A 22,479-nucleotide genomic window follows, 5' to 3' on the forward strand; every position below is an offset into this window, starting at 1 on the left:
TCAACTTTACAAAATGAGAAAAACATGCTTCAGTGTTTAAGGCTTCATATAGAAAATGAGATACCATAAATCAGATGCAGTTTTACAAAGCTAGGTATAGAAATTCATGACTGAATAAAGAAAGGTCTGTGAATGCAGATGAGATGTAGATATAGTTGTAGATGAAAGAAATTCTGTGTAAGTTGTGAATTATTTTAGTGTTTTTCCTTTGGATTATGTGTTTCCTCTGTGGAGATTCTGAAATTTGAGTCTGTATCAGTATGATAGGCTAGGTTTGCTGCAATTACAGACAACTCCTACATCCCAGTAGTTTAAAAGGGTGAAGGTTTATTTCTAGTTCACTCCCAGTCTTCTCCAGCTCTCCAGGGTAGCCATCCTTCATGTGTTGGCTCCAAGATCCACAGCACTGATCCTTTTTTGTGGTACCGTCACATCAGCACATGGGAAAGAGAGGACCTGGAGAAAAATGTACTCCATCTCTCTTTCTCCCTCTCTTTTTTTAAATTGAAGTTACAATGTGTCCATTTCTGGTGTACAGCCTAATGTCCCAGTCATGTATATGTGTGTGTGTGTATATATATATATATATACACACACATACATATTCATTTTCATATTATTTTCATTAAAGGTTATCACAAAACACACTCCATCTCTTAAATGCTTCCACTGAGAAGTAACAGATACTACTTCTGCTCATATTTCCTTGACCAAAACAAGCCTTATGTTTCCATTCAATTTTAAGGATTCCATCTAACTTCAAGGGAGCGGGGAAGTATAGTCCTCCCAAGCACTCTGGAGGGGAAGAGAACCGAAAATATTAGTGAGTTGGGGTAATGTCTACCCAGGGTCTTATACCTGCACTCTGGCTGGTCATTTTTGGTTTTTCAAATGGCCATGCTCTCTCCTGCCACAGGACCCCTATTTTTTCTGATTGCAACACTTTAGGTTCCCGCTCTTTGCCTGGTCTCATCTCCCTTCAGACTGAGGCAAATTTTCCCATCCTCAGAGAAAGTTTTGCTTTCCCCTTTCAGTCAATTCCTCCATTATTTAGTTTCAAAGTATGAGGCACCCCCACGTTAATGCACTTAGCTGTAATTTGCAGTTAATCATGTGATGACTTCATTAATGACTGTTTCTTCCTCTGCAACAGATGCTGTAGGAATCATGTTCACCCCCATATCTCCACCATTGATCCGATGCCTGGAACTGCTGCTGGGTGAGTGAAGAAGTGAATATTCTCATGAGTCTGGAACATTTTTTTTTTAACCCTCAAAAGAGTCTGTGTATTATTGGAATTTGAGAAACACTGCCTTGTGTGAATTTCTCTTGGTAGCTATTAAGAGATACTTGGCAAATACTTGCTTATTTTATTTTGGAAGTTTAGTCTGAATGGAACATCCCTGAACCCTCTCAATGTATAAATCTTGATCTTGTAAGAGGAACATTTATCTGCTCCATGACCAATCTAAGGGACTGAGGACTAGAGAAATCATCTCAAATTTCACTCTGGTCCCCACCCTTTCAGATTGAGCAATCCAGGTTTCTGTTTTCCAGACCATCCGGTACCTGCTAGCTTCCCCATTTATTTGCATAGGTATTTCAAGACTGCTCTACACCTGTGCACTCAGCTTAACTGAAGAATCAAAAGTTGCTACAAAAAGTCAAACCACCTCATCTACCTAAATTTTGAAATAAAGACTTGATTAAGAAGCAGAAGTTAGCGGGGAAGGTCATAAACTCAAGTTGCAGAGCGCACGCTTAGCATTCACAAGATTCTGGGCTCACTACTCAGTACCTCCTCCAAAAGTAAATAAATAAGTGAACCTAATCACCCGTCCCCCACCCCACCCCACCCCCGCCGGCAAAAAAAAAAAAAAAAAAAAAAGCAGAAGCTAAAGCCAACAATTGGTTTGGTCTTTGCTCACAGGAAAAAAAAAGACTCTGATGAAGCCCACCTCTTTAGCTAAAGGAATTCCCTTTGAAGTTAGAGCTTTGTCTTGCAAATATAAGACCCTGTGAGCTGTCATAGGAGCTGAATATAGGCTCCCCAATAAAAATTCAGGAATGGGTGAATCCGGGTGAAACTGAAAACAGGCCACTGGCCTGTTTGAGACATATCTGCCTCTGATGCCTTCTTAGTAGGCCAGAAAATTCTGGACTCCAGCTGTTTAAGGTAGTAGATTATTTAAAATATTATCTGAATTATATTACATCATCGTCTTTATTTATAAAAACAGGGTAAATTGGAGTCTCAGGTGGCTTCTCCACAACAACAAACAGGGAAGAGTCTTTGTTGATAAATAGCTATAGCTCGCATTCCACAAGGCAGAGTCACACCCAAACCCCTTGGGAACCTGGGCTATAACCTTTGATCTAGCTAACTCTGCATACCAGAGCTAATTGGTTTTAAAAGTGCCTGCTATATTATTTTTCAACATTCAACTTTGATTTCTTTAGTGAATGACACCATTTTAGACTTGCAAGTTAATAGAGTTGAAGACAAATTGCATCGACAATACAGCGTGATCAGCCTTCTCAATCGGCCAGGCCAGTCCCTGAGAATACTTCCTATTAGTCTAGTGCCCTCACTGCCTCCCTTACTAGGCCCCACCCCTTCCTATTTTGTTTTTTCCCTCTCCTCTCCGTGACAGAGGTATGACTCTTAGCCCTTTTATGTTTTCTTTTTTTTTTCTTTTTACATTTTTTTGGGTATAATTTTATTTATTTATTTATTTTGGAGTCAAAGGTAATTAGGTTATTTATTTAATTTTAGATGGAGGTACTGGGGATTGAACCCAGGACTTTGTGCATGCTAAGCACACACTCTACCACATACCCTCCTCCCTATATGTTTCCTTTATACATATATTTATGTATCTATCTCTATATAATAGGTAATATGTGAGCATGATAAAAATTTCAAACAGCATAAAAGACAATCCCCATAAAAACTGATTCTCCCTTCCACTCTTTGTTTCCCCGCCTCTAGCTCTCCTTCTAGGCAACCACTGTTAGTTTCTTGTCTTCCTGATAATAATCTCTGCGTATCCAAATGGCAGCACACCTTACTGTTCTGCATCTTGCCTATTTCATTAAATAATATTTTGGAGATTGTTCCAGATCAGTTCATATAGAAATGCCTCATTCTTTTTACAGGTGTGTGATATCACATATAGTTGAATTATGATCTGTGTGTGTCTGTGTATGTGTGTGCTCATGTGTGTGTGTAATTGTGTTATTGAATTTTCCTTCAAAGCCTTACATATTTCTTGCTTTCCCAGAGAATGTGGTGTCTGGTCCCCTCGGAGTCCCCTGTGTCCTCCACTGCATTTTACTTTCGGTCCCCTTCCTCCCATGGTTGGTGGCCTTGGGGTGTGTGTGTGTGTGTGTGTGTGTGTGTGTGTGTGTGTGTGTGTGTGTGGCTAGTCTTTTTAAGCTGGTCTTTGAAGGCAGTTGGGGAACAGGAGGGGAGAGAGAGGCAGCATGCCAATAGCTGTGGGCAGGACAGGATGTTTGAGGCTTTGTCGGCTCCCTCTGATATGTGACATCAGCATCCAGGCCTCCTTCTTCAGAATTTGGGGATGATGGGTAACTTGTTCTAGGGCTTTGTGCAAGTCTTTTCACCTTTAAGGGCTTAGATTTCTCTCTGTATAAGATGAGTGGGCTATACAGTGTAATTTCTAAGTCTTCAAGCTCCAAGCTCTAAAATTCTAAGAAAATAAGCTCTCAAATATTCTGCTGGTAGGAGTGTAAAGGATATATCCCATAGAGAGGGTAATTTGGCAATATTCTTCAAAATTACAAATACCTCTACCTATTGACCCAATAATTCTACTTCTAGGGATACATTCTGTAGTTACATTTTCATATGCAGAAAATGATATAAATTCAAGGTTGTTCACTGCAGCATTGTTTGTATATCGAAAGACTGGAAATAGTCTAAAAATATCCATCAGTAAGGGACTGATAAATATGGTATATCCTTACAATGGAACATTATATAGCCAGAAAATAGAATGCATACAGAATGAAATACTGTATCACAAGAATGAATAAAATACTGTTACATGCAGTAGTGTATGAATATCAAAACAATGTAGAGGAAACATAAAGCAAAAGAAGCCAAACACAAAAAAGAGCACACTGTATGAATCTATTTAATTAAAGTTCAAAAAGAGGAAGAAGGAATCTGTAGAGATAGAAGCTGGGATAGTGGTTACTCCTAGTGGGGCAGGGCAGTGACTGAAAGGGGTCACAAGTGGGTTCTGAGATATTTGTCAGGTTCTCGATTGATCTGGAAACTGGCCACACAGGTGTGTTCAGTTTGTGAAAATTTATGATGTAGGCAATTTTTTGTACATATTCTATATAGCAATTTAAGAAGAGTATATAAACTACAAGCACTCATATGAAACAACCTAATAGATATTATATGAAAAAAAGCAAACATGAGTCAAACACTTCCATATATGTTAAAAAATGGAGAAAATACACTTGTGCTTGCTTATATCTGCGTACATTACTTTGGAAGGATGCTCAAGAAACTGACAACATTGGTTGTCTGAGAAGAGATTCATAGCTGAGAGAAAGACTTATTGTGTGTTCGGTTGTACATTTTGGATTTCAAACCATGTGAATTTATTACTTATACAATGAAAAGGAAGCACTCAAATTCTAAAACAGTAAAAAAGAAAATAAAAATTTTTACTTTTTTTTTCTTTAATGGAATCACTGGGGATTGAATCCAGGACCTCATGTGTGCTAAGCATGCACTCTACCACTGACCTACAACCTCCCTCCAGAAAATAAAAATTTTGTGAGCCTGGGAAATACTTGAAAGTATTTAGAAAGAAGGAAAATAGGGGTAAAACACCAGATTATACAGTGAAGTAAAATTCAGAACTGAGTAATGGGGAAGTGGGGTTGTGGAAAACATTTGAATTTTCTAAAATTGGACAGCTAGAACCTTTTCTTTATATTCACAACTTTAATCATGATTTAAAAACTATTCACAACTTGCTTTTTCCATTAAAGCTGCTATATTTATTAAAGGAATATGATAATACATATACTGGTTTTAACAGTAAGATATAAAAAACCTATGAAGAAAAAGATAACTCCCTCCCACCTAACCCCTCCTCTGTCAGCCCTCTGAACTTTCCAATGTGATAAATTCTTCCACCCCTTTCTCTATGCCCACTTGAATATATACATAAATGGTCAGCAATATACTAACAGGATTATACCACTCTTTATCATCCTGCAATTTGCATTTTCCACTTTAGCAATATATCATGGACATCCCTCTGCATCAATAAAAATAGTTCTCATTTTCATTATACAATATTGCATAGTATGGAGGCAGTACAATTGGTTCATGTATTCCATTACTTATGGACAATCAGTTTGTTCCCAGTTTGTTTGTGTTAGTTTATACTACAAATAATATAATAAGCATCTGTGTTAGTGTCCTGTGGCAACTTTAACAATTACCACAAACTGAGTGGCTTCAAACAATAGAAATTTATTCTCTCCCAGATCTGGAGTCCCAAAGTCTGAAATCAAGGGGTTGGCAGGCTCTGAGAATCTGTTCTGTGTCCCTCTCCCAGCAATCCTTGGCAGTCTTTGGCTTGTAGATGAATCACTCCCATCTCTGCCTCATTCTTCACATCACCTTTATCTTTGTGTCTCTATCTCAGATCTTTCTCTGCCTTTCTCTTGAAAGGATGCTTGTCGTTGGATTTAGGACCCACCCCAAATCTAGGATGATCTCATTTCAAGATCCTTAACTTAATTACATCTGTAAAGATCCTTTTTCCAAAAAAGGCTATGTTCACAGCTCCAGGTGGACATATCTTATGAGGGCCAACATTCAACCCACTACTGTATCCTTGTGTACATCCTTGCATCTAGTATTTTCTTTTCCTCAGTTTTTCTGTAGGGCAGGTTTTATGTATTTTTTGGTCTTTGGGAAGGTATATGTATTTTAAATTTTAATAGTTATGCCCAGATTACTCCTAGAGTTTATGGCAATTTACACTACCATCAGAGAGGAACCAGGGCTTGTTTCTGAATGTATCATTGATTGGTTTTGTTAATATTTGCCAATTTAATGAGTGAAAAATGGATTACTGTTTTAATTTGCTTTTCCATGATGGTTAATTAAATAAGTATCTTTTTAATGAACCATTTGGCTTTTCTCTTCCCATTAATTGCCTCAGAGTATACTTTGCCTATATTTTAAAAACATTGAGCTATTCGGTTTTTGAAAAAGTCCATTTATAGAAACTCAAGTTAGAAATACAATGAGTTTGCTATGTTTTCTGCCACTCTATTTCTATTGTTTTTTAAGTTATATTACTGCTCTTTAAAAATTTACTCCGTTTTTGTTCTGTATATTTTTATGTCTTTAACTCTCTTGAAACATATTTTTGAATATGATATGGTTCCAGATTTGATATTATGAATAGTCAATTAAACCAGGATCATTTATCAAATAAACTATTCTCTTCTCACAGGACTGTATGCCACCTTTGCTTTATATTAAGTTCTACTTAAGATTCCATCCCAGACTACTCAACTATTTGCCTGCGCTATTGCAGTAGCAATTAGTTACAGTAACTTTACAATATAGTAACTTTACAAAAAGTTAAAATTTTGGTTTTCAGTAAGAGAAATTCAAGTGTGCCGCTAAGAATGAGGACCATGAAATTTCCTGGTTGAGTGCAAAGATAACAGGAGATAAGGTATGCGAAAAAGGCTGGGTAAACTGTAAGGCTCTGCAGATAAATGTTAGTTGTTATCACAAGACTGAACACACAGAAGAAAAATCTTGGGCTTGGAAGGCTGGACTTTTGCTTTTATGACCAGTGCAGGGATTAGAAAGGCCAGCTGTGGAATAGCAGACCTAGCAGCCCCACTCCCAGAACAGGAGTGACAGAGAAGGGGGAAAAGCAAAATGCTGTAGCCAGGAATCGTTCAAAGTGCAGAACTGGGGAGAGTGACTGGGGAGAGAAATCCAGCAAGGAAACCTAGGAACACAGGCGTCTCTCGGAGGAAGCTACGAGGCCGGGGCAGGAGGTGGGTCTCTCCTGAAGGAAGCTTGCTGAGGATTCCTGATCCCTTGTCCTCTGGGAGCCACAAAGAGGAGCAAGAGTTACCGCACAGCAACGACACGGCCGGGCAAGTATCCGGAGAGGAATAGGCGGCGGTTCAGCCTCTCTTCCCGCGGGGCCCTGCTGGGCCCAGCAGGACCTGGCTCGAAGGTCGGGGATTGGCCAGAGCGGCGCGCGGGGCGGGGCGAGGGCTGCTGGAAGGCGGGCACGCGCTGGGGCGCGGACGCGGGCACGGCGGCGGCGCGCGCGTGCTCCGTCGGTTGGTGCGGCGACGGCGGCGGCAGTGGCGGAGTGGGCCATGGCAGTCGGCGGCGGGCTGGTGTAGCGCCGCGCGGGGCAGGGGGGCGGCGACTGAGAGGCGGGGATGGGGGCGCCGCAGCTGGACCGTCGCTGTGGCCTGGGTTGCTGACCGCGCACTCGGAGCCAGGAGCCGGCGGCGGCGGAGCTCCGGGCAGGTGAGTACGGCGGCGCGGGACCCGGATGCGGCGCGGCTGAGGGGCGGCGCCGTCGCGGCGGGCCGCTGAGGTGCCCCCGCGCGGGCTGGCGGCGCGCTCTTGCCCGCCACTGCCTGCGGCGCCGGCTGCTTGGCTGCCCGCGCCGCGCTTCCTGCCGGCGCCGAAGACACCGGCCCGCCGGCCCGCGGGGGCGCCTCGCTCGCCTGCGGCCCTCCCGGGGCTCTCCAAGGTGAGAGGCGCTCCTCGGCTTCCGGGCGGCAGAGACGCGGCCGGGCGCCCGGGTCTGCCGGCACTTTGGGTCGCGTTCCTGAGGAGCGTCTGGGGAGAGGCGGCGTCCTCGCCCCCTGCGTCTGTGGTGAAACCGCGGAGCTCCCGACCCTCAGGTGCCTTTTTGCGCAGAGTGTATTTTAGGGGCGGGGATCCTGGACTGTTGGGGTATGTATAGTCGTGTTTTCAAATCCCAACGCCGCCACTGAACAGCCCTGGGGCCTTGGGCCAGAGTGTCCGGATTTGTTAATGGGAATAATACATGCATCGTAGGGTTATTGTGAAGCTAGGACCAGATGATGTGCATGACCGAATAGCGAATGCTCGGTAAATGGTAGGCTGTTAGGAGTAACTCTGCTGCAGCGTCTTCCCTTGCTAGCTATTGCTGATTCCCGTCTACGGCTGTACTTTTGGGGGGCACATTTGTTTCCGAAGTGCTTTGATGTTGCAATAACCTCCCCTAGAGGTGCTTAATGTTGGAGCTTGTTATATTACAGTGGCTGAAGTAGAATCCTATAGTCTCATCCTTGAATCCTGGAGTCTCTTTTTTCGCAAAGGCTGCCTTGAGTACATGTCTCAGGTACCGAGTGGGAATTGCTGTTGAAATAAAACTGAGCGAATTTAGGATTCGCTTAGGATGGAAGATGGTGGGACACACAAACTTTTGAAGTGCTTTGCTGTTTAAATAATCTTAAGTGACACTTAAACTCTGTCACTTGTTACAGAGTATAAACACAGAAGAATATGGAAACAGGCTCCTTTTTCTGCATTGCTACATCCGAAGGGAGTGACAAGTGCTTTTGTAAACATCATTGTGGGCAGTGTTACTGTCTGGTGAAGTCATCATGATTAAATTAGATGAGTATTTATTTTGAAGCACTGAATGGATGTTTAGAAATATGATTCCTAATAAAATCATCTCCAACGAGTCAGAATTCTCAGCAGTTCATTAATCATTTGGGGATTTTTCGGCTATGCTGTAAGATTTTCATGGTAAAAGCAGAACATGCATATGGTAAAAGCAGAACATGATAATGTAGCAGAGGAGAGGGTGGTCAGGATAAAGATCTTAACCCAGTTTCAGAAGGCAGTTGTGGAACAAAGTAAGAATCTTAAGCTTTAAACTGGAATTGTATTCGCTAAAGCAAAAATGACTAAACCCCCAAAGGTTTGTTATACACCCTCTGATTCACATTCTGATGAGGGTCTTCTTCCTTCAGGGTGTTTTTCAGAAATAGAGAAAATTGAGTTGGTTTTTGATTTGCTGCCATTTTGCACCTCTTGCCTATATTTGGTGGTTTTCTTAGAGACTCATCCATAAAGGCTTTTGATCCAACTTGCTTTGTGAATGTAAACAAAATACAAAGAAAAAATTAAAAATTAACCTTGTAGTCTAAATTATGTTCTTCCTTGTAGTTTAATTGTGTTCTTCCTAAATTAGGATCTTCCCTGTTACCTAACTTTAAACTGGCGAACCCAGCAGGAGAAGCACTGCTAGCCACAGTGAAAAGGCTAGGGGTCAGAATTCACATCTGAGGGAGGGGAGGGTATAGCTCAAGTGGTAGTGCTGGCTTAGCATGCACAAGGTCCTGGGTTCAATCCCTGGTACCTCCTCTATCAATCAGTCAATAAACAAATAAACCTAATTACCCCCCACAAATCTAATAAAAAATAAAAATAATAAAAAGCGTTAAAAAAGAGTTACATCTTAGGCCTGGTCTTGGGTCTCAAATAGCTGGGACTTTGGGGATGTCACCCAGTTTTCCTGGGCCTCACCTTTTTTATCTATAGAATTTGAGAGTGTGTGTCCGAGGGTGGTGATGGATTAGAGAATCACATTATATAAAGGAACCTTCCAGGTGCTATGCTTTTATGGTTTTCCTTCTCTTCACTCTCTTTATCTCTTTTGTTGACTTTTTCTTCTCTTCCTGAGTTCAAAACATCCTAATGCCTCAGGGCTTCCAAGCCTGTACCTCTACTTTTTCCTACCTGTACTCTCTCTTGGTGATCTCATCTTTTGCTGTGGTTTAAATACTATCTGTGTTGTTGATGCTCAGATTTTTATCTCCAGTCCTGAACTTCAAATTTCTTCTACCTGCCTGCATATCATCATTCTTTGTCTGTCTTAAACTTAACATGTTCAAAGTAGAGCTCTTGATTTCCATTCTTCATGGAGACTGTTCCTTCCCCAGCAGTCTCCATTTCATAAGAGCACTCCTCTGCCCTCTCTTCCACAAAGTGAAAAATCTGGTGGCCGTCCTTAATTCATCCCTTTGCCTCACTGCTCTCCCACCCCCACACACAACCAGTACTTCAGCAAACCCTGTTGATTTTGTCTCCAAAATATATCCCGAATATATTTACTCCACTTTGTTTTTATTGCCCCCATGCCAGTTCTTCCTGGGTAGTATCTTCCTAACTGGTCTCCTTGCCTTTGGTCTTGCGCTCCTGCAGTCCGTTTTCAAACAGCAGTCAGAGTGATCTTCACTTACTTTCCCGGCTCCAGTGGCTTCTTGTCACACTAAGAAATAAATCCAAACTCTTTACCTGCATTATCAGCTAATTATCTTGTTTATTTTTCTTGTTCACTTGTTTATGGTCTTTTCCCTCCAACATACTATAAGCTCTTTGATGTCAGGAACCTGTCTTCCTTGGGGTATTCTCAATAACTAGAATGATGTCTGGACATTTAACTAGTGCTGAATGAACACATGTGTGAATGAAATAGGTTATGAAATCTTCTGATTCCAAGTGTAATATGTACTGAACACATTTGGCTCTTTTTTTGGTCCCAGATTTGTGCAAATGAGAAAGTAGTCACAGGGCCTAGAGTTATTCTATTAAGTATCCTTACTCTCTCAGTCTTCGTTAAGGTACTATAGCTCCTGAAAAGGTTACACACTTAGACATTAAGCCTTTGATAACAAAAATATGGATTTTGTCCATTGTGTACTGGATCATTAGTATTTTTGTGAGTAAGGAACCAAATGAGCGTTCCAGCCTTGTTTTGTTCTTTAGAGGCATTAAATTTTGGTTTTGACTGGAGGAGACTGGTTCTAGAATGTGACAGTTTAATCAAGTATTGCATATGAAATCCTACATAGTAGCAGTTGGAATTTTGACAGAGAGCAGGTGTTTTTATTTCAATTACACTATTTTTTCTGAATCTGAATACACCCCCCCATCTCCTCCTCTTGCTTATGTGCATTTACGTATGTATCTTCTGACCGTTTGATTCAGTTATCATATCTTACCATATCTTGGGGCTAAAACCCTATCATTTGGCTTCTATTAACTGCTTTCTTGCAAGCTTTGTTATTGTAGAAAGAGGCGAATAATTTAGGCTTTTCCCCTTGCTTGAGACCAAGTCTCTGTAGCATTGAAGACTATCTAGCAGATTTGTGAACAAAGAGGGTATGGAAAAAATCACTGTAGTATTTCATCATCAAAGTAGGTAATAGGAAGAAATACTGGAGAAGGAAAACCTAGACTAGAAGAATACTACTACTCACTGAACATTTAGTAGAAGAGAAGAAAAGGAAGATTAGGGAGAATACCATAGATTTCAGGCTTGTATGGGGCAATTTCCCTTCTCGCTCCTTTTTACTTCTTGTACCCCTTTCCAAATTTTGACACTTGGATTATTTTCCCTCTGCCCCGTTTCCATTCCCTTATTTCTATGTGCTGTTTTTCTGAGGAGTACCTATGCGCCCTTGGTAGTCCCATGTCTGCTGGAACACCTTGTGTAAGAGGAAGCTATCCTTTCTTGACAAGACCTTTCTTCTTTATCATAATCTAAGTCTGACTTTCTGGATTTTTCCAGCCATTGGGTCCCGCTTTACCCTGTAGAATGGCTCTAAACTGGTGCACTTCTGTTTTTAGTTGTTGTTGTCTCATACATTCCATGGTAGCCTTTATGTTATCATCTCCAGGTTAAATAATTCTGAGTGACAAGCTTCTAATTGACAGGAAAAATGAAAGGGATTGGATGTACGGTTGGGTGTGTATAGTGTGTTACCTACCAGTTGCTCTGATAATGCAGATTGCATATCTCTCATTTAGATCTTTCTTTTTCTGAGTCAGTAGACTTTTTTTTTGTAATGAAAAGGCATTTCTTAAAAGGGGAGTGACATTGTATTTTTAAAATTTAAAAAAAGAAACTTTTTCATGTATATTCTTATGAGTTTTAACACATGCATAGATTCTTGTAACTACCACCACCACCAGCAGTATACAGAATATCCAACACCCCAAAGAATTCCCTCATGTTATCCCTTTGCAGTCAACCTCTCCTTCATTTTTTCCATTATTTTATTTTTTGGGGGGAAGCAATTAGCCTTTTTTTAAATTGAAGTATAGTCAGTTACAATGTGTCAATTTCTGGTATATAGCATAATGTCCCAGTCATGCATATATATACATATATTCATTTTCATATTCTTTATTATTAAAGGTTGTTATAAGATATTGAATATAGTTCCCTGTGCTATACAGAAGAAATTTGTTTTTTAATCTATTTTTATATATAGTGGTTATCATTTGCAAATCTCAATCTCACATATTTGTCCCTTCCCACCCCCTTTCCCTTGGTAACCATAAGATTTACTATGTCTGCGATTCTGTTTCTGTTTTGTAGATAAGTTCATTAGTGTCTTCTTTTTTCTTTTCTTTCTTTCTTTTTTTATTTTCAGATTCCACATCTGCGTGGTATACGGTATTTTTCTCTCTTTCTGGCTTATTTCACTCAGAATGATGATCTCCATATCCATCCATATTGCTGCAAATGGCATTATGTTATTCTTTTTAATGGCTGGGTAGTATTCCATTATATAAATATACCACAACTTCTTTATCCAGTCATTTGTCAATGGACATTTAGGTTGCTTCCATGTCTTGGCTATTGTATATAGTGCTGCTATGAACATTGGGGTGCATGTATCTTTTTAAATTAGAGTTCCCTCCAGATATGCCCAGGAGGGGGATTGCTAGATCATAGGGTAAGTCTATTTTTAGTTTTTTGAGGAATCTCCATACTGTTTTCCATAATGGCTGCACCAAACTACATTCCCACCAACAGTGTAGGAGGGTTCCCTTTTCTCCACACCCACTCCAGCATTTATCATTTGTGTACCTTTGAATAATAGCCATTCTGACTGGTATGAGGTGATACCTCATTGTAGTTTTCATTTGCATTTCTCTGATAATTAGCGATATTGAGCATTTTTTCATGTGCCTATTGGCCATTTATATGTCTTCATTGGAGAATTGCTTGTTTAGTTCTTCTACCCATTTTTGGATTGGATTGTTGGGGTTTTTTGTTAATAAGTGGTATGAGCTGTTTATATATCTGGAAATTAAACCTTTGTCAGTTGCATCATTTGTAAATATCTCTTCTATTTCATAGATTGTCATTTTGTTTTGCTTATGGTTTCCTTTGCTGTGTAAGAGCTTACAAATTTAATTAGGTCCCATTTGTTTATTTTTGCCTTTATTTCTATTGCCTGGGTAGACTGCCATAGGAGATCATTGCTAAGATTTATGTCAGAGAATGTTTTGCCTATGTTTTCTTCTAGGAGGTTTAGTGTCTTGTCTTGTATTTAAGTCTTTAAGCCATTTTGAGTTTATTTTTGTGTATGGTATGAGGGAGTGTTCTAACTTCATTGATTTACATGCTGCTGTCCAGGTTTCCCAACACCACTTGCTGAAGCTCCCCTTCATTTTTAACACTTGGACTTGTTTTTTAAAGAGAAAATTTCTCATGGATAGAACATATTGAAACTTGGAATAAGTGGATAATTGACCAACCTAATTGTTGGATTTCTTTTAGAAATAAAAGTGAACGAATTCCAATCTTCAACATAATGGATTTACATGCAATAAAATAGTAAACCTTCTAGATGGAGAAAATTTTTTTTAAGTTTATTACAATTGTTACTGTTGTTGTTTTTTCTTGACTACACACCAGCTGTGGCACTCTGTCCACCTGTGGTTATTAAGGGTCCCTGTAGGACGTGCTTCCTCTCTATGTCCCTTGTGCCTCTTAAACAGTAGGCTCTTTTTTTTTTTTAATGGAGGTACTGGGGATGTGTTCTACCACTGAGCTCTTTCCCTTCTCCCAGAGAAATGTTTTAAAAGATTTTCAATTAAAAATTATTGTGTAACTTCTGGAACCTGTCAAGTGAGGCAAATCCCATAATTTCAAGTTACAGTAGGGACTATTTATCAGAGAAATTTGAGGGATAAGTCTGTGATGAAATCATCACATACCTTCTCATCCTTTGATAAACCTGGAATTCGTATTTACGGCAGTCGCAAGGTAAACTAGGATAAGCTGGAGATTAATTTTGTTATGATTATGTTATGAAGTCTCAGCTTTTCTCCTTGCTTTCTTTCTAGCATTGTCACTTTGTTCTAGCCTATCCATTTTATTCCAGCACTTAGTTGTGTTAATTTCTTCAACTTTCTTAAGGATTGAAGGGAGGATGTTTACCTGTATAGCTAAGTTGTATTGCACAAGTAGCTTTCCATTATTCAGTCAGCTTGTTTCCAGCCTAAAGCTGTCAATAATCTAGAAATTCGCTCGTTTCCTCAAAAAATGTACAAATCCTTCCTCTGAGTCCTGGCTCCAGGATCTACCTATCTTTCCCTCACCTCTTCACCAAGAATGTTTTATTTCCTTATTTCCTCGAATATTTAAAATAGGTCACCTGAAGTTATTATCAGTTGACCCTTTGGGAGTATTTACTGCTGAAATAAAGAACATTAATCTGGCAGTCCCCTGTGTTGTGGTATTGGCTACAGCACAGGTCAGTGGCTCACAATCTGCTGCTGCAAACCCGGAAGGGACTGCCACATCCCTGGCCCTGTAGTTTATCTCCTGCTGCTTTGGCTCCTTGGGAGACCACCAGGCAAATGCTCATTTGCCTTCAATGGAAATGCGATCCTGATTATCCATGCCTTTAGGAAGAGGATTATGTGGATTAAAAGAAATCCATGGGTAATCCAGAAGCTTTATTTAAACTGCAGTTTAACCACATTCCTGATCATAGTTTTCCCTTGCATTTCTAATAATTAATTTATTATGCTTACCAATTTCATATCTATCTTCTACTATTTAGAGGTAATGGCAGTTGGGAAGTAAAGAAAATATGGGAGGGGTCAAAGGAGTTATATAATTTACAGGCATTGCCCCACGTAACTTGGTGTTTACTGGGTGGTTTAACCACAGTGCTTACTAGACCTTGAAGACCTGGATTCCATGAATTCTTTACCTGCTGAGCCACTGGAAGAAATTTGAAGTGACTGTCAACAAGAGGTCAAACTCCCTTTTGAGATATTTGTAATTTACTATCTTAAATGATTGAGCTTTTGTGATTTAAGTGAGTATTTCAGATTGTCAGAATTATAAGTTTACTGCAATTTGAAATTCTCTTTAATATTTATTTAATCATTTAAACTGTTGACCATTTTCACAGGAATTAAACTGAAGACCTGCTATTTGAAATAGAGGTGCTCAGTTTTTGTAGCCAGGCCACTAATTACTGTCTCCAGCAAGTTACTTACATGTAGTTTAGTTACACAGTAGTTAATTTCTATTAAATAGTTGAAGTATGGTCATTTAAAATTGCTTATTCTTGAACTACTGATTTGGTGTAGGTCTTACATTTAGACATTATTAAAATGGATGTTTTCCTCTAACTTTATAAATCATTACAATTTGCTACCTTTATGTTACTGAACAAAGATTTATCTAGAACTTATCTCTGCAGTTGTATATTTTCATAAGTTAGGTTCCATATTTATCAGTTATGTAGACATCATTCCTCTAATTAAAATTCATTACAGTTAATTACTGGAGGCATGTCCTGGGGAGAACCAGCTGGAATTCTCTTAACGTGCTTTTTTTTTGCACTGTGAGCCTAAGGAAACATCCGTAGGAGAAGACAGTTGTTGGTTTTGGACAACGTTGTAATCAATTATAATTATTTCATTTTTGATCTTTTGTTGGTTGTGGAAATTTCACATTTTCATTGGAAATCATTAGTTTTAACTTTTGATGTACTTCACTCACCATTCCATTATTAAATTATTAAGCTGTTTTGTAACTAACTGAGAGGCTTCTGTGTTTCAGGTTTTTATTCTGCCTACAGGGAGTGTCTACTCTGTGTGTGTGTGTGAGATAGAGAACTGTATATGCCATACCAACCCGCAATAAGTACTTTTTACCTTTAACTTGTGAAGAATTCATTATCTTCTCCTAGAGCCCTAGGCAGTTATTTTTTAACCAATGATTTCTTTAACTATATGTATTCTGTATATTGTTACCTGCTTTTACATAAAAATATATAAATTTTTCAAAGAATATATATAAAGTCAATTAAAGCTGTGGCTGTCAATATAGCATATTAGAAAAACTCCTCTGAGACTTACTATATAGAATTAGACTATGATCATAGATAACATTATTGAATGCTCACCTGTATGTCAGGTTATGCTAAGCATTTTTTCCATATTATTCATTTTAGGTTCATAACAAACTTGTAATGAAGGTACTAATGATATCAAAAGGAAGCAATTTTCCAGTCATTTAACCATTAACTGTCTTTCACTCACTACTCCTAAACAAGTTTCTATGTATATAGTCCGGTTATATGGATAAGAGTTAAGAGTTAAACAATGAATTAGTTACATGATATAGTATGCCTTTGTTTTGGATGTAAGATAAGCTTTTCCTTTTCCCTTGGTGTTACAATTAGACTGTGGTTTTGTGGTTTGTCATATATATGCAAGTAACGAAAATGCTTAATGTGTGTATGACCTTGCATAGTTAGAGGTTGTAGTCAGCTTGTGTAGATCATCTTTACAGTTTTCAAATAAGAAAACACAAAGTATTTGTTCCCTCTTCTGCTCAGGTAATTTGTTTGGGTGGTGTATTAAAACATGTTTGCTAAGCTTGATCCTAAAGCATTGGGAATAAAGGAAGGTAGACATAAATTTACTGTTGAATAAGTGAACCAGTGAACTACAGTTTTTAATCCTTTAACTTAAAAAAATGAATAGAACAAAAAAAAAATACCAAAAAAAAAAAAAGAATAGAGAAGCATTTATACCATTTGGTCTTTTTTTTCATATTAATATGAGAAAGGAATGTGAGCATTAATATTACATCTACCATTAGTAGTACTCAGACAGAAGGACATACATAGGCCACAGTAGTGGTTTTCTGTGTAACTTTGGAGCCTAGGTAACTGGTTTCAGGCAGGTTTCTGGTTGTGGCGCCATTAAGCCATTATGACAGTGCATCCGATTCTGCAAGTGGGGATTTGTGACCATCTTCTTTTCTGCTGAGAGTTGGGCTCTTAACGAGTGTGCCTCTTCCTGTAGACAAGCTGTGAGTGGACTTATTTGGGGCAAGTGGGTCGCTTTTCCCTCTTAGTAGTCTGAAATTTTTCTAATGATAATTTTCACTGAGTGACTTGCTAACTCAGTGACTTGCAAATGTTATTTTAGTTAACTAGTTCTCCTTTAACAATACTTCCCAAACTATGTATTATTTTACAAAATAAAAAGAAAACACTTAGAATAAGAAAATCCTATCTTGTAAGTTCCATAATAATTTTGAGCTAACCACTAGTTTTGAATTTATTTATAAGCAACGGTTTCTTTATTTGAGGACTGTGTAGTTTCAAAGTTACAGCATTATTTCTTCATTACTGGGTGGGTGTGGAGATCTAAAGCCATTGAAGTACTATCCATTTTGAAAATGAACTATTACAATAACTTAAGAGAAGATTTACACTGACTGCATACATCTAGTTAGGTTGGGATCTGATTTCAGTAAAGGAAAATATTTTTAAGGAGCCCAATCCTTTTGAAGTCTTCATATATCATTGACAGTGTCAGTAATGGAAAATGTTTGCCTTAAAATGTAATCTCAAAATCTTAAAAAGTAGCAGTTTTGATGTTTACATGGTGAAATACTTTACTTTTAAGAGAAACCCAGATTATTTAAAATGACACTATTACATAATTATAAGGTATTGCAAAATTAAACACAGTGGACTCTATAATGTTTAGTTTAAGTATCATTAAAACCTAAGAAAATTGTATTTTTCTGTCTTCTACACTGATAAGTATTATACTTGTACAGTTAACGCATAGGTAGGTAAGACAGAGGTCTCTATTCACATGCATTCATTTTTGATTGAAATCTAAGCCTCCACCACCTTCTCACTACTGGAAGTTTTTATATTGTAAAAATAGCTCTGGGCTTAGCATCAGAAACAAAACAAAACAAAAATGAGTGATCTTAGCTTTCCAACTTACCTGTCACTATGTGATTTTGAGCAGGGACTTTAACAATGAATGTGAAGTAGTATTTGTTGAGTTCACACTTTGTGTATGACCCTGTGTTAGGTATATGATAGCCAAAGTTTATGAAATGCTTATAATATAACAGGCATTTTGCTAAATCCTTTGAATGCATTTTATCTTATTCCTTTAAAAAGTCTCTGGTAGGGTCATTTCCAGTTTACATATCAGTAAACTTGGTTTTTAAAAGATGGATTGTTTACCCAAGGTCACAAAATTTGTGAGTGGTGAAGCTGGAATTGAAACTCCATTTGACTATACAGACTCTTGCTTTGCTATAAACAGACCATTTTCAGCTTACATTGGTTCTACTTTTGTGTATTCTTTTCTATGTTATATGCTGTCACCTTAATCTACCTTTTTTAAAACTAAATTCAGCCTTTACTACATTGCCTGATGACTTGGAAATCTTGCATGGTGTCGTTGATGGCTTGTTGCTGTCCCTCTGGGGGAAAGGCTGCTATCAAGAATATTAATTTGGTTGCCTCTGATCATAACATTATTCAGAGATTGCTCAGCTGTCCTCTTGATTGCCTTTGTGCAAGTAACCCAAGATCCTTGGAGTAGAATTATAAAATATACTTCTATGATCTGAGGACAAACTTGGAAGGGTTCCCCAAAGATAGGGAGACAGGGAGGGGAGATATTAAAATTCGTAGTCTAGAAGAGCAGGGCAGGATGCTTAACTATGACAGTGGGTGAGAACGGGAAATTTGCATTTGAGAGATATTGAACATTTTGGGAGTTACTGGGTTTCTAGGAGGACTAGAAGCAGAAGGAACAGGAAAGCTTCCTTAATTTTGTTTAAAAGGGCTATGTGTATGTACATATGTGTATGTAGTATGTAAGAGGTTCAAATTTTGACTAATTCTGTTAGGAAAAAGACTGCTTTTCTTTTAGAAAAAGGTAACACTCCTGTTATTTTCAGATTTTATTTTTTTTTAAAGTTAATGGGAATTAGCTTTTAGGTACATTTTCACCTTTCCTGAGATATCCCTAGTTATTCAGTAACCATATGCTAGTTGTAAAATTCAGATAAAGAAGGAAAATACAACAGAAAGTGAAAGTCCCCTTTCAGATCTTTCTATTCACAACCTCTGTTCTCCCTTTCCCATTGCCCTCTTCAGAGATAATTACTGTTACACTCAGCCTGCATACCTTTCTCTGTACCTTTTCATACATACCTTTTCATAATTTATTTCAAATGGGATCATTTTCCATTTTCCCTAAGTATCTCTTTTACATATGATTGAAGTTTACCAGGTCAGTTATCACTTTTCAATTTAACGTATATTTTTCAAAAACCTGTTATGTGTTCAGATATGTGCTACACAGACTTTTTCCTTAAAGAGATTCTTTGAAATCTAATCAAATTGGTAAGGGGCTAATGTGAACAGGGAAAGCCTAGAGACACAAATGTGGTTGAAGAAATAGAATAATTGTCATTTAATTATCTCATAAAGTCTCAGAATTTAAGAGGAGACTTAGGTACCGCTTAGTTGCTAGACTAGGAAACTGGGTCTCTTGGGTCTCTTTTTACTGTTCAGGATGAGTATTGCCAGTGTTCTGTGTTTCCACTTATATAGAGTTTCACTCTCTTTGGTGAGAAGATGGAGATAGGAGAATAGATGCCAGTGCCATCACACGGTTTTAGGCAGGTTTTTTAACCGGATATAAAGTAGTTGCTTGATGGATCTGTGTCAAGCTGGAGGGCCGTCAGACCTATTGAAGGATATTTTTTGAATTTAACTTTTTTTGTTACATGATAAATACTACTTCAGAATTTGAAAGTACTGAATGAAGACTTCCTCCAGCCATGTAGTTCTCTTCCCTGTAGGCAACCAAAGCTAGCAATTTCTCATATGCCCTTCAGGGAGCTTTTTGCTTTTTCAAATATATACGGGTATATATGCTATTCTTCCACTCACTATTGTGTAAGTATCATATTCTCTTCTTTTAAATTACATAAATAATTAGCAGAGGTTGGAATTATGTAGGGAAAGGGAAAATGATGCATATTGTACCATGAGTGATAGGTGGCCCTGACCTATAGATACGATATGCATAGCTCTTTGGTGGATCTGCGTAAGATACTCTGAGACCAATAATTTCTTCCTTCATCCATTTCTGTACTCAATAGACTTGATTCAATTTTGCTTTTGCATCTCAGACACAAGGTATATGTGGAAAAACTCTGTACTTTTTCTATATAAGCATTTAATCCTTTCACTTTATTTCTTATTTTTTGTTATATATTTAGTAAGCATTTATTGCCTACTGTCTGTGGAATCTATTGCTGTTTCCTTCCCTCTCCCCCATATTTTGGCAACAAATTTATTGATATATATTCACATATCATACAATTTATCCATTTAAAGACAGTTCATCCATTTAAAATGTACATTTCAGGAAGGAGGGTATAGCTTATTGGTAGAATTCATGCTTAGCATGAATGAGGTTCTGGGTTCAATACCCAGTACTTCCATTAAAACAAACAAACAAACCAACCAACCTAATCCCCCCCTTCCCGCCAAATAAAAAAATTTAAAAATTGCACATTTCAGTGGGTTTTGGTTTTTTTTTTTGGTACGTTCGGAGTAGTGCAAACCTACCAAAATCTATTTTAGAAAAATTGCATCACTTCAAAAAGAAACTCATTTTCCAATCCCATCCCTGCTCCCAGCCCTATGCAATGACTAATCTACTTTGTGTCTGTGTAGATTTGCCTATTCTGGACATGTCATATAAATGGAATCATATGATATGCAGTCTTTTTGAATGGCTTCTTTTATTTAGCATAATGTTTTCAAGGTTCATCCATACTGTATGTATCTGTACTTCCTTTTTCATTGCTGAAAAAATTTTTCCTTTTTCTGTTTCACCAATGTGTTTTGCTAAATATTAAGGCTATTAATCAGATAATCTATGCCCTTGGTGTTCTGTGTATCACTTGATTGTGAACACTTTGCTATGTATTTATAAATTTCTTAGAGTATTGGAAGAGTGAGGCAAAGAGTGAGCTCTTCTTTGGTATCACTGGCAAGAGTTTTATTTTAAACGGAGTATGACACTTGGGAATTAATCTTAGGTTTAACTTTTCATATTTTTTTCTTAACCTCTATTATTTATTTATTTGTTTTTCTTGGGAGAAGGATTTATTACTTGCAGCAAGTAAAGAGAACACCAAAGATCTTTCCTAAAGCAGTGTCTCTCCTATTATTATTTGTTTGAGCTAAAAATACTGTCTATAATATCTACACTTGAACCTAAATTAAGAAGGAAGATAGATGTAGAATTAGAGTGTCCAAAATGAGACAGTTTCATATTTAGAACACTCCTGTTCTGGAACCCAGTCGAGACTAGTCTCCCACAAAAAGTTTCACAGAACACCTTGAGTTGCCTTACTTGAATCTCAGCTATTTTGCAGCATCTATATTTTAAATAATGATTTCTGTTAATCTGTCAGGTATCTAAAGCATAATTAACTCTTATTTGTTCTCTTTTATAAAGAAATTGATTCCTGAAGTGTTTTGTTTGTTTTTGGCTCTGATGGGCTTTTTCATGAATAGATAGGAGGCTTTTTTTCCCCGTATGAATATTTTAAGACCTTTTTCAAGAATGTGGATATCTTTTTCATCAGATGATGTCTATGTTGAATTTTCAGGAGATAGAACTGTTGTGGTATTAATTCATGAGTAGGCTTAGTTGTCTTAATGCATCACTACTCAAAAGTGTGATCCCAGTGCCGATTGCCATACCCACTGTGATAGCTTACAGAAATCAAAAGTTCATAATAGGAAAATGTGGGTTTGTATTTTGTATTTTGTCTTTATTTTTCTATTAATTCTTTTTATTGTATTTTAGGAAAGTATTAGATTGCTACAATTGGAGGAACCCCATTAATTCAATATTACTGACAGTTTGAAAAGAACGGGGGACTGTCAAATGTCTACGTTCTAGCTTTAGGTAGCCTCTGGGCACATCAATTTAGTTTTTCAAACTTTATTTTTTAACTGAGGTAATTGTAGATTCATATGCAGTTGTAAGAAATAATACAGAGAGATTATATACTTGACAGGGTTTCCTCCAGTGGTAACATCTGTAGAACTACAGTATATTATCATAACCAGGATATTGACATTTATACAATCTACTAACATTATTCACATTTCTCCAGTTTCACTTGTATATGTGTGTGTAATAAATTCTACACAATTTTATCACTTGTGTGGTTTTTTTTAGACTTATTTCTTCATTTTTAGAGGAGG

At 37.9% G+C, this 22,479-nt stretch overlaps 1 protein-coding gene across 3 annotated transcripts in view; it reads left to right on the forward strand.

Annotated features, from left to right (window-relative positions):
- The first annotated feature begins 7,429 nt into the window (after window positions 1-7,429).
- The window catches only part of PIK3CB (phosphatidylinositol-4,5-bisphosphate 3-kinase catalytic subunit beta), a 149,498-nt gene continuing 134,448 nt past the window's right edge, over window positions 7,430-22,479 (forward strand). For 2 of the 3 annotated variants that reach the window (XM_074370615.1, XM_074370622.1), the window contains exon 1: window positions 7,430-7,573. The gene's annotated coding sequence lies outside the window, so the exon portion shown is untranslated. Of the gene's footprint in view, window positions 7,574-7,739; window positions 7,957-22,479 lie in introns of those variants that run through there. The other variant, XM_074370620.1, reaches the window with a different exon arrangement.

The sequence above is a fragment of the Camelus bactrianus genome, chromosome 1 (assembly GCF_048773025.1).
Source record: "Camelus bactrianus isolate YW-2024 breed Bactrian camel chromosome 1, ASM4877302v1, whole genome shotgun sequence".
NCBI lineage: Eukaryota > Metazoa > Chordata > Mammalia > Artiodactyla > Camelidae > Camelus > Camelus bactrianus.